At 44.7% G+C, this 13,324-nt stretch overlaps 1 protein-coding gene across 3 annotated transcripts in view; it reads left to right on the top strand.

The window, feature by feature from the left end:
- The window catches only part of YBX3 (Y-box binding protein 3), a 36,439-nt gene extending 34,593 nt beyond the window's left edge, over positions 1-1,846 (top strand). For all 3 annotated transcript variants that reach the window (XM_077823955.1, XM_077823947.1, XM_077823966.1), the window contains one exon: positions 1,291-1,846. The gene's annotated coding sequence lies outside the window, so the exon portion shown is untranslated. The remainder of the gene's footprint in view (positions 1-1,290) is intronic.
- Positions 1,847-13,324: the final 11,478 nt, after the last annotated feature.

Raw genomic sequence — 13,324 nt, forward strand, 5'->3', positions numbered from 1 at the left:
TTTGATGGCAGCCATGGAACCTTGGGCAGCCGGCCCCACAATTATATTCCATAGCACAGAAATGATTCTCAAATCTTCAGCAGTTCCCTTAGCTGTGTGTGCAGGGTCCACTGCCCCAGTCCCAGAGACATTTCTAGGTGGAGGTTTCCTTTTCTTGACACTTGAAGTCCAACCTGCTCATCCTTATTTTCCATTTTTTTTCCCTCCCTAAAAATTATTTTTCTGTTTTTTGGGGTCTGCCCCCATGCTCATATCCAACCCACACTTCATCTAGGACTTGGGTGTGGGCGGAAGACCAGACATTAGGAATAGGGGTGAGGAACATGGCTGCAAGAGAGACTTCATCCCAGAATAGAATGGATCAGGAGCAATCCCGAAGATTTTACTTGGGGCTCAGCCTTGGGGCCAGATGACATCCTGGCATAACTCCATTGATATCAAAGGAATTGCATCAGAGATGGATTAGGCCCCCTGATATTTAAAGGCCTGTGTACCATAATTGCATAACATGAGACCATGCTTTTTCTTCCCATCCATACAAGGAATATCAAACTGTTTTTATGATTGTATTGGGATACAACTGTGTTAATCACACTGTTCCAGTAAAGTCAGTTTTCCATCAGACAATTTTTAGATGATATGCATATAAGACTTAACAGTATCTTTGTAACTAGGTCATGAGACATGCAGCTGAGACAAACCTGGGTGAGCTGTGTCCATACATGAGCATTTTTCATGACACAGCCATGTGTCAATGGTGTTTGTGTCTGTACTTGCTACACTACTTCACTGTGTTTGTCAGTGCATTTTGGGAATATCTGGTACTGTCGCAGAGCACCTCAGCAGGGGGCAGAGTGCCTGGTGGACATGCACGTAGAGCAACACCAGCAACTTGGAATGCAGTGCACTGCAGGATGACCACGTCCTCAAAGTTCTTGGAGGACGGTGGACCAACTGGTTATACAAGCATTGTTGGGAAGTGGGGGTCCGTCTACATTGCAAAATAAGTGAAATTTAACTGGTTACAAGTAGACAATCATGTCCAGACAAGATCACTGAGAAGGGAAGCACACTGTGACTGGTCACAGCTACTAGCCATGTTGTACAAGGATAAAAAATGTTCTTAGAGCCAATAGTCTTACAGGTTTATTGTTTTATACCACATTCCTTGCTGTTGTAGCTACAAACTTGGTTAAAAGTTAGTGGAGACAAGGCCTAGGAGTTAATGGAGGGGGGATATTTGAAGAATTAAATAAAGAAATCACTTGTTCGATTTGACCTTTTCTACAGGTGTCCTAAAGTGTAATTACAAAAATAACACCAAAGAAAGATCCAAGCAATAAAATGAAAACAAGTGACGAAAACAATGAAGATTTGAAACATCGGAACTTAAGAGAAATAAAAAATATACCAGCAGCCGAGATCCAGGGAACGCCTGCAACAGACGCATAGAGAGAGAGAGAATGAGAGTCAGAGCGACCTCCCCAGCTTCCACGGCAACTGCGGGGATTTTTAAAATGTCACCATTTCGCTATTATATATATTTTTTTTTCCCCTCCAGTTTTTCTTTTGGTACCAAACTAAGAAAAGAGAAGGTGGGGGGGAAAACCCCAACCAAAGAAACGAAATTTTAAGTCAAAAGCTTTTTTACTGGACGCTGGTGCTAAAACCTCCCAGGTGTGATGAGGGATTTTTTTTTTTTTGTTTTTTGTGCCAGTCCTGCTTAATTTCAGGACACGGGGAGGAGAAATTTCTGCTTTCCTTTGTAAGATCTATAAGAAAATGTGCAGTGTGGGTGACGTTCCTCACAAATAAAAGTGATTTAACTTCCAAAAAACAAAACAAATGAGAGGTAGAAGTGTCTCTTCCATGATTACTTTTAAAACAGCTGAACTACAATATTTTGATCTTTCAGCACATAGATAACAAAATGATAGCTGCTGTTATGAATACACTTGATTTGTTTATAGTGCCCAAAAGCATGCTGGACACTACAGAAAAATTCAGACATGCTTGTGTTGTGTCAACTTTGTGCCAACACAGCCAGTGTACGGTGGTCACAAAGCAGCTGTAATATGCCCTCTCTGAGACTACCCTCCTGCTTTTGCAACCAGTGTAACCAAACTGTGTGTCCCCTTCTCTGAGTGATTTGCACATTCCACCATTGTGTGTACGTGCCCCACCTGCAGTTGTCGGAAATTTTTTTCCCTCAGTGGTATCCATCAGGGCAGTTCGAGTGCCCTCTTCTGCATGCCACTGTATGCTGGTATAAAGGGGTCCAGGCTTCCCAAAGCCGCCTCAGTTGCTTCTTACTGCCCATGACAGTCATTGGAATTGCTTGAAGTGCCTTAGTAAATGCTCTGTGTATTTTTCTTGAAAATTTATAATAGTTTTCTGGTTTTATAGTAGATAGGATTAGTTTCTTTTTTGGTCCCTGGTTTGGGATTTCCATTTCTCTGTGCCAAGGGATGCTTCAGTCACCAGACTTCAACCTTGTATCTCTTGTGTTAGGCCAATGCCTGTGTGCAACGCACACTCAAGCTGCTTAAAGTGTTTAGGGGAAGCTCATATTCTGGATCGTTACCTCAAGTCAAGGGAAAAGGCTGTTCTCACAATGGTCTTTCTGCACAGATGTATCCAGATAGACCTATTTGCGACCAAAACCAACAGGAAAGGCCATCATTGTTGCTTCCTAGAAGGTCACAGTCCCAGCTCTCTGAGGCTTTCCTTCTACCCTGATCAGACAAACTCGGCTACACTTTTTCCCTGATCCCACTCCTACACAGAGTGTTAGTATAACCCGAGAGCATGGTCCCATCTGATCTTTACTAATAGCCCCAGCAGCACTAATTCTCCACTCTACTGCATCTGCCAGTGGAGGTTCCAATTTTGCTTCCATTGGACCTAGACTTAATCTCCTAAAATCACAGTCAGCTGCTCCATCTGAAACTGAAGGGGCTTTATTTAACAGCTTGGAAGCTCTATGGGTAAATCCTAAGGAGGAGTCTTGCTCAGAAAAAGTTTGCAGTGTCTTGTTAAATAGTAGAGAGCCCTCCACCAGGTCTACTTACATGTCAAAGTGGAAACATTTTTCCCTCTGGTCTCGTTAATCTGGAGTTTCACCAGTGCAGTCCTCAATCTTCCATAGCCTGGACTATTACACCTAAAACAGCAATGGTTGGCAGTTATTGCTTTCAAGATCCACTTGGCAGCTGTATCAGCTTTCCATCCTCATGGACAACTGTTTATGTATTTTTCTAACTATGAAAGTCAGATTTTTGAAGGGCCTGGAAAAGTTGTACCTTTAGCTAAGGCACGGGTGGGCAAACTATGGCCCGCGGTCCGGATCCAGCCCCTCAAGGCTTTGGATCCGGCCTGCGGGATTGCCCTCCGTTGGGCTGTGGGCCCCATGCCACTCTCAGACGCAGCCAGCACCACATCCCTGCTGCCCCTGGGCAGGTGGGGCAGAGTGCTCTGTGCATTGCCCTTGCCTCCAGGCACCGCTCCCCGCAGCTCCCATTGGCTGGGAATGGGGAACCGCTGCTAATGGGAGCTTCACGGGAGGTACCTGGAGGCATGGCAAGGGCAGCATGCGGAGCCCCCTCCTGTACCCCAATCCCCTGCCGCATCCCTCCTGCACCCAAGCTCCCCGCCCTGAGCCCCCTCCCGCAGTCCACACCCCTGACCTAAGCCCCTTCCTGCACCCCAACCCCCTGCCCCAGCCCTGCATACAATTTCCCCACCCAGATGTGGCCCTTGGGCCGAAAAGTTTGCCCATCCCTGAGCTAAGGGAACCTGTCTCCCCTCCTCTCCCCCTGGGACTTGATCTTAGTTTAGTCAAGGTTCCTGGGGCCTCCATTTTGAACCTCTAGCAACATGTTCCTTGCTTTATCTATCACTAAAGGTGGCTTTCTTAGTAGCCATCACTTTGGCCAGGAGAGTTGCTGAGTTGCATGCTCTGACATCCACACCACCTTAAGGATAAAATACATTTGTGCTGTCATGTGAGATTCCATTCTAATGTATCTAATTTTCATATTAACCACTTGATTTACTGACCTACATTTTACCCAAAACCACATGCCAGTAGAGAGGCGCAAACTCACACACCCTAGATGTTAGAAAAGCTTTGGCATTCTATGTAGACAGGACTAAACCGGTCCATTTGTCAATCCAACTATTTGTGGTAACTGCAAACCATGAGAGTGGAATGGACATGTGAAATACATCTTGAACAACACTGGCTACATAACATTAGTAACCATTTTTTACCACAGGAGCCCCTGGTTCAAGGGGCATGCTGTGAATGGGAGGGGGAAACCAGGATACCTATTCCATCAGGCTTTGGCATTAAGGCCTAAATTTACAAGCTCGCTGTCACTTGGGAGAGGGTCTTACAACTGCAAAGGTCCCTGAAACAAGCCTCCATTCCAGAGCAGCAAGATAGGTTCTGTTAGCCCCACAGGATCTCTTTATTTGAAATCAGTATAAGATTCCTGACTGTAATGGCTTGGGACAGAAAAGTTCTCATTCTCGTGTGGGTTGGTGGTTGAACTTTATTTAGCACCTCCACCCAGCATGTGCTGATCCTGCTGCTAATGTTCTCAAAAGAGCTGCCTGATCACTGCCTGCAGCCAAGCTCAGCCACATTCCCACCCAGTGCCCGTCCTGATTGCCTGACTCCTCTCTTGCAACTGCCATGACTCCACTCCTAGCAGCCAGGCTCCTCCAGAATGTTGAATACTCCTTGAACCACTCCATCCCTCTAACTGTACCACTTTACAGTTTCCTGGCTGTTTTAGCTGGCAAGTGCTCCACCTACTCCACCCTCTGTCCCCCTTTACATATTAGACTCATAGACTTTAAGGTCAGAAGGGACCATCATGATCGTCTAGTCTGACCTGCACAACACAGGCCACAGAATCTCACCCACCCACTCCTGTAATAAACCCCTAACCTATGTCTGAGCTATTGAAGTCCTCAAATCATGGTTTAAAGACTGCAAGGTGCAGAGAATCCTCCAGCAAGTGCCCCATGCTACAGAGGAAGGTGAAAAACCTCCGGGGCCTCTGCCAATCTGCCCTGGAGGAAAATTCCTTCCCGACCACAGATATGGCGATCAGCTGAACCCTGAGCACGTGGGCAAGACTCACCAGCCAGACACCTAGGAAAGAATTCTCTGTAGTAACTCAGATCCCACCCCATCTAACATCCCATCACAGGCCAGTGGGCATATTTACTGCTAATAAAGATCAATTAATTGCCAGAATTAGGCTATCCCATCATACCGTCCCCTCCACAAACTTATCAAGCTTAGTCTTGAAGCCAGGTATGTCTTTTGCCCCCACTGCTCCCCTTGGAAGGCTGTTCCAGAACTTCACTCCTCTGATGGTTAGAAACCTTCATCTAATTTCAAGTCTAAACTTTCTGATGGCCAGTTTATATCCATTTGTTCCTGTGTCCACATTGGTACTGAGCTTAAATAATTCCTCTCCCTCCCTGGTATTTATTCCTTTGATATATTTCTAGAGAGCAATCATATCTCCCCTCAGCCTTCTTTTGATTAGGCAAATTATTAAACTGTTTGTCTGCTTCCACGTGCTTCCTTTTGCTAGCTGCAAATCTTACCATTTCCCTTCTATAAAATGCTGTAAATAGAGAAGGGGTTAAAGGGTTAAAGTCTTACCTATGCCATCTGCACATCTATGTGATTAAGCAGCATGGAGCATTGTGGGGGGTGGTTGTCTATGTCTCCTCTTCTGGTTTCCTTGCTGTTACTGGGGCCCTGTATTGTGCAGGCAGCTTAATAATTAAAAATCATATCAAGTTCTGGGGGGACCCACTTCTTTGGTTTACCCACCTCCCAGCACATATTTGCAGTACAGTAAGATGCAGGGTGTCAGATGGGAAAGCTGAGATCCAAGGCATCTTGTTTCCAGCTGCAGTGCAGGTAAGTTAATGGTATTCTATATTTTCTCTGCCCCACTTGCTCCTTCTGTCACTTCCTGTGTGTGTGAATGTGATGGAATCTACATTGGAACTGAAAAGCCAGCTGCCCTCTGCTGATTGCAGTGGAAATTCCCTGTTCACTTTTGGGATTTATTATTAAGTCTCATGTTGAAACACCCTAAAAAGGAAAACTGCAAGCTCAGTGCAGGGAAGAGCTGGAACTCTTGTTTCTTCCTTCTGATGAATCTCCTTCCTTAGAAGTTTTTAAGGTCAGGCTTGACAAAGCCCTGGCTGGGATGATTTAATTGGGGATTGGTCCTGCTTTGAGCAGGGGGTTGGACTAGATGACCTCCTGAGGTCCCTTCCAACCCTGATATTCTATGATAGTTTTCCCAGTTTACCGCAGTCCTGACCTGTAGCACTTAATGCTGTTCAATTATATTAGAATCCCTCGCTCTGTCAGTGCTCCCACATACTGACCTGCAGAGCCTCATGCCACTTACCTCTGGGGGAAAATGCACCTTAATCTTTGACCTGTATACATCATCATGGCACCACTGCCTGTGGGCTGCATTTTAGGGCTGTCGATTAATCACAGTTAACTCACGCGATTAACTCAAAAAAATCATGATTAAAATTAATCGCTATTAATTTCAGTTTTAATCGCACTGCTAAACAAGAGACTACCAATTGCAATTTATTAAATATTTTGGATGTTTTTCTGCATTTTCATACATATCTTGTATTTTGTGTTGTAACTGAAGTCAAAGTGTATATTTTGATTACAAATATTTGCACTGTAAAAATGATAGAAGAAATCGTATTTACCAATTCATGAGCATTGGCCTACTAAACCCAGGGTTGTGAGTTCAATCCTTGAGGGGCCATTTAGGGATCAGGGCAAAAATTGGGGATTGGTCCTGCTTTGAGCAGGGGGTTGGACTAGATGACCTCCTGGGGTCCCTTCCCACCCTGATATTCTATGATTCTGTAGTGCAATCTTTGTCCTGAAACTTGAACTTACAAATGTAGATTTTTTTTGTTACATACGTGCACGCAAAAACAAAACAATGTAAAACTTCAGAGCCTACAAGTCCACTCAATCCTATTTCTTCAGCCAATTGCTAAGAAACAAGTTTGTTTACATTTGCAGGAGATAATGCTGCCCTCTTCTTATTTACAATATCACCAGAAAGTGAGAACAGGCATTTGCATGGCACTTTTGTAGCCAGCATTGCCAGGTATTTACGTGCCAGATATGCTAAACATTCGTAGGCCCCTTCATGCTTCGGCCACCATTCCAGAGGACGTGCTTCCATGCTGATGAGGCTCATTAAAAAAATAATGGGTTAATTAAAGTTGTGACTGAACTCCTTGTGGGAGAATTATACGTCCCCTGCTCTGTTTTACCCGCGTTCTGCCATAGATTTCATGTTATAGCAGTCTCGGATGGTGACCCAGCACACACTGTTGTTCGTTTTAAGAACACTTTCACTGCAGATTTGACAAAACGCAAAGAAGGTACCAATGTGAGATTTGTAAGGACCGCTACAGCACTTGACCCGAGGTTTAAGAATCTGAAGTGCCTTCCCAAATCTGAGAGGGAGGAGGTGTGGAGCATGCTTTCAGAAGTCTTAAAAGAGCAACACTCTGCTGTGGATACTACAGAATCTAAACACCAAAAAAGAAAATCAACCTTCTGCTGGTGCCCGCTGACTGTCGGGGGAGGGAAGAGGGATTGTTCAGTGGTTTGAGCATTGGCCTGCTAAACCCAGGGTTGTGAGTTCAATCCTTGAGGGGGCCATTTAGCTATCTGGGGCAAAAATTGGGGATTGGTCCTGCTTTGAGCAGGAGATTGGACTAGATGACCTCCTGAGGTCCCTTCCAACCCTGATATTCTATGATTCAGATAATGAAAATGAACATGTGTCAGTCTGCACTGTTTGGGATGGTTTTCGAGCAGAACTCATCATCAACATGGACGCATATCCCCTGGAATGGTGGTTGACATATGTACATCTGGCACAAAAATATCTTGCGATGCGGGCTACAACAGTGCAATGAGAATGCCTGTTTTCACTTTCAGGTGACATTGTAAATAAGAAGCAGGCAGCATTATCTCCTGCAAATGTAAACAAACTTGTTTGAGCGATTGGTTGAACAAGAAGTAGGACTGAGTAGATTTGCAAGCTCTAAAATTTTACATTGTTTTATTTTTGAATGCAGTATTTTTGTACATAATTCTATATTTGTAAGTTCAGCTTTCATGATTAAGAGATTGCACTATAGTGCTTGTATTAGGGGAATTGAAAAATACTATTTCTTTTGTCTTTTTACAGTGCAGACACTTGTAATCAAAAATAAATATAAAGTGAGCATTTACACTTTGTATTCTGTGTTGCAATTGAAATCAATATATTTGAAAATGTAAAAAAGCATCCAAAAATATTTAAATACATGGTATTCTATTATTGATTAATTGTGATTAATTTTTTTAATTGTGCGATTAATCACAATTAATTTTTTTAATTGCTTGACAGCCCCACTGCATTTACATGTCTGTTCGGTGTAGTGTTTCCCCCTGCACTTCTTGCATGCTAGGGCCAGAGTCTTGCATTAATTAAGATAAAAATATTCTTACTGATTTCTAAAATCTAATTTTAAGGACTGATCCTATGAGATGCTGAATGTCCTTAACTTCCATCAACCTCAATGGGAGTTTGTTCTGTGGCTCATATGGTCAGGTCCTTGGCCTATAACTTCTCCCAGGTCACATAGTGAGTCAGTGGCAAAACCAGGAATAGAATCCAGGTATTTGAATTTACGGTCCCCCCAGTCTAGCATATACCCTGTGACTGACTCAGTTGTAGGGATGTCATTTTCCTGCTGTTTCAACAGACAGATTTATCCCAGTGGGCCATCTCCTTGTTAGGACCCCTGCTGTGGAATGAGGCACAGACTGAGTTACTTGCCCGTGGTCTCACAGGCGGTCCACGGTCGAGCTAGGAAATGAATGTGGGTCTCCCATATCCCAGGCTAATGCCCCAAGCACTGGGCCATCCTAAGTGACTCATAAGACTTCGTGCTTTATCACCTTCTATCTAAGGATCAAAAATGCTTTAGAGCCACTAATGAACTAGGCCCTGATTCAGCAGTGCACTTAAGCATGTTCTGAAATTTTAAGCATTAGAGTCCTCTCCCTGAAGCCAATAGGATTACTCATATATTTGAAGTTATGCATATGCTTTGCTGGACTGGAGCCATAGGGGAGTGGTGTCAACTTCACAACAGCCCCATGACGTGGGTACCACTTCCTCTGTTGCTTTGGGCAGGGGCAGATATATTTGGGCACCTAATGACTTTACCAGCAGAAATTTCAGGTACCCAGGAACTTCAGGTGCCTATAGAGTTAGGTGGCAGTCGAGTGTGGGGTACCTAGCTGAGGATCTCATGGGTACCTAGTGTTAACCTTAGGGGCCTAAATGGCACTTTGGCACCTCTGTCCCTTTGTAACAAGGTATTCTCTCCCCTTGCCCCTTATATAGAATACTTTGCAATAATTCTGTACATACCTCATGCCTAAATAGCCAGGATATCAGCCCTGTTCAGAGAGTCAAATGTATGCTTCATGCAGATGAAGGCAGAGCAATCAGAATGAAGATGTAATTGAGGTTTCAAATGCATTAATGAAATGCGCAAAACAAAATCTTTCATCAGAAAAAGGAGAGACTGAAAATTTCCTTAAAATTAATTCTGAATAAAGAACTCCCTCCAAGTCAGAAAAACTTGACAGGTCACTGGGGAAAGATTTTTGGGTCTCTCAAAAACATTCCAGTCAGTCAGAGGCTGAATAAGTAACAACACTTTTCTTCTATAGATTTCAAAAGTGTTTTATAAAGGTGGCTATATGAAATTATCTCTGTTTTACAGAGGTGGAAATTGAGGCACAAAGCCTCAGTTCCACACATGGATATAGGTGTTGCAACACCTAACTTTTAGGTGCCCAGAAAATCACTGGAACAACATAGCAATCCACAAAGCCTGAGTTAGGTGCCTTGGCTCCCTACGCAATGAATGGGGAGAGACAGGTGCATTACGCTGTAATTCACGAAGTTCAGCACCATAAGTGGGGAGCTGCCTAAGGTAGCCATTGGGAGAAGTTGATGAGATGGGTTTGTCTTAAGCCCCATGCCTCAGTTAGATATAAGGGCCAAAGGCCTTGTCTACACTAAAGAGTTTTGTCGACAAAAGGCAGCTTTTGTTGACCAAACAGTGGAGGTGTACACACTACAAAGCTGCTTTTGCCGACAAAATAAAACCACCTTGACAAGAGGCATGGAGCTTTTTGCAGCAAAGTTAGATTGATGCAGTGTCCGTGTAGACACCACGCTTGGGTTTATTGCTGTAAATGACCTCCAGGTACACAGGCATCCAGCCTGCCCCTTCTAAAGGCTCAGGAATTTTTAAAATTCCACTTCCTGTTTGCTTGGTGTGGAGAGCTCACATTGCATCTTCCCAGGTGACCATGGTGGCTCTACACAGCAAATGCTCTCCCGCTTGGACCACAGCTGAGTTGTTGGATCTGCTGAGTTATATGGGGAAAGTAGGCTGTCCAGTCCCAGCTGCGCTCCTGCCATAGGAACTTTGATACCTGTGGGCAGAGAACTACAAATGGAACACGAAGTGCCGAGCTCAGATAAAGTAGCTGAGGCAGGCATACCAGAAGGCAAGGGAAGCAGACGGTCACTCTGGTGCTGAACTGAAGACCTGCCACTTCTATATGGAGCTGGACATCATCCTGGGCAGTGACCCCCACTTCCACTATCAAGAGCCCTGTGGATACTTCAGCAGGGCTGGACGGGGCAGACAGTGGACCTGACGCCAAGGATGAAGTCATGGATGAGGAGGTCAAGTTGGAGGACTACGTGGAGCACACAGCAGAGTCATCCAGTGGCGCAGTGAGTCAGGACCTCTTTTCCACTCCAGAGGGATCTAGTCCATCTTGGTGAGACAACAAACATGTCACAGCACTGAGTGCTCCTTTACTGCATTGCATCCTACAGAGCTCAAAAGGTCAGGACTAGCTACAAGCTCCATTCGGGTACATCTTGCCGGCATTGCGGCATTCCATCATAAGACTGATGATTGTTCAGTATTTACCTACATGATAACAAAAAGATTTCTCAAGGGCCTTCAAAACCTGTATCCTGAAGTCTGAGATCCCACCCCACCTTGGGTTCTCAGCATAGTCTTACGTTGCCTCACCAGCTCCCCATTTGAACCCATGGTGACCTGTTTCTACGTACAGCTATCCATGAAGACACACTTTCTCATAGCCATCACATCTGCTCGACGGGTAGGGGAAATAGAGGCCCTCCTGGTGTACCCCTCCCCCCCATACACAATCTTCTTCAAGGATAAGGTCACATTACAACCACATCCAAAATTCCTACCCAAAGTACTGTTTCATCTGAACCAGCCTGTTCACCTTTCAGCCTTCTTCCCCAAACCACAAGAAAATAAGTGAGCAGCCACATTTCACATCTTAGATGTTAGAAGGGCATTGATCTTCTATCTCAAAAGAACTAAATCATTCAGCAAGTTGCCATGATTATTCCTGTCTACAGAAAGATCAAGAGGATCTGCCATATCCAAACAAAGGCTTTCAAAATGGATTTCTGAGTACCTTCATCTTTGCAACCGGCCGCATAATCTACAGCACCCACCACAAATTCAAACACATTCTACTCGATTGTTTTCCACTTTGATAGCCTTCCTGAACAATGTGCAATTACAGACATTTGTAAAGCAGTCACCGTGGGCATCAACGGACATATTCATACAACATTACGCGATCATCCAGGACTCAGCATCAGATACTCTACTGGGACAGACTGTTCTATCCTCTTTAACAAATCCAACTCCGAAGCCCTAGGGCACTGCTCTACAGTCACCTAAAATGGAGCACCCACAGGGACACTACTCAAAGAAGAAGGAAATGTTACTCACCCTGTACAGTAACTGAGGTTCTTCCAGATGTGTGTCCCTATGGATGCTCCACAACCCGACCTCCTCCCCTCTACTTTGGAGTTCAAACATGTACTGTGTGGTAGAGAAGGAACTGAAGGTGGTCAGACCACACAGTACGATATAGCTGCTGCTCGCAGCACAAGACAGGGAGGAACACATAGCAGTGGGCACTGCTACTGAAGATCTCCGGTCCTAGATGCAGGGACACAAGCATATCTAAAGTGGAGCACCCATGGGAATGCACACCTCAAAGAATCTCCATTACTGCACTGTGTAATAGGCTGACCAGATAGCAAGTGTGAAAAATCGGAACCGGGGGTGGCGGGTAATAGGAGCCTATATAAGAAAAAGCCCCAAATATTGGGACAGTCTCTATAAAATCGGGACATCTGGTCACCCTACTGAGTAACCTTCTTTTCATTCCCCCTTGAGACTGTGATACTTCTATGTACATGGCTATGGCTCATTATCCCCTGATGCAGCACGGGAGTTTCACACATGAACGTGTGCTTAATTTTCATTTCTCCCAAAATCCAGCTATGAATCTGCTGGATTTTCAATGTAATTAATTTTTCATATCTTGTCTCATCTCTTGAAGCCTGCTTTTTCTCTAAAGGTTGCCTTTGTATCATGCAATGCACTTCACTGCATGGTATTAACTACTTTCCAGATAGAACCTCCTTGCCTGCCATTTTTACTTCTGGTGCCTGTTTTAATGTTTTCTAGGGTCTTACATGGCAGAAATTCTTCTTACCTTAACTGATTCCACAGCCAGGCTTCTTACTTGCAGAAGGTGCAGTCTAGTGCTTCTCAGCTGAAGGAATGTTCATTAGGATTTGGGGTCTTTTGATGTTGGTGAGGCAGGGGAGAGAAATCAAAGTTCCTGTAGGAGTTCAAGTACTGCTCAGACACAATCAAATGCAATTCACTCACACATACACATGACTGGGAGAACCACATGATGACTTGCCTGCCTGGTGCAAAGGTAGTGGATCTCTTGAGACCTCTAGATAGGCTTATGGGTAGTGCTGGGGAGGAGCCGGTGGTCGTGGTACATGTAGGTACCAATGACATAGGGGAGGATAGGAGAGAGGTCCTGGAGGCCAAATTTAGGCGGCTAGGTAAGAGATTGAACTCCAGGACCTGCATGGTAGCATTCTCTGAAAGGCTTCCAGTTCTACGCGCAGGGCCAGTTAGACAGGCAGAACTGCAGAGTCTCAATGTGTGGATGAGTGATGGTCTAGGGAGGAGGGGTTTAAATTTATTAGGAACTGGGGACATTTTTTGGGAAAGGGGGAGCCGATACAGGAAGGATGGGCTCCACCTAAACCAAAATGGAACCAGA

This window comes from Eretmochelys imbricata, chromosome 1 (assembly GCF_965152235.1).
Source record: "Eretmochelys imbricata isolate rEreImb1 chromosome 1, rEreImb1.hap1, whole genome shotgun sequence".
In the NCBI taxonomy this organism is placed as follows: Eukaryota; Metazoa; Chordata; order Testudines; family Cheloniidae; genus Eretmochelys; species Eretmochelys imbricata.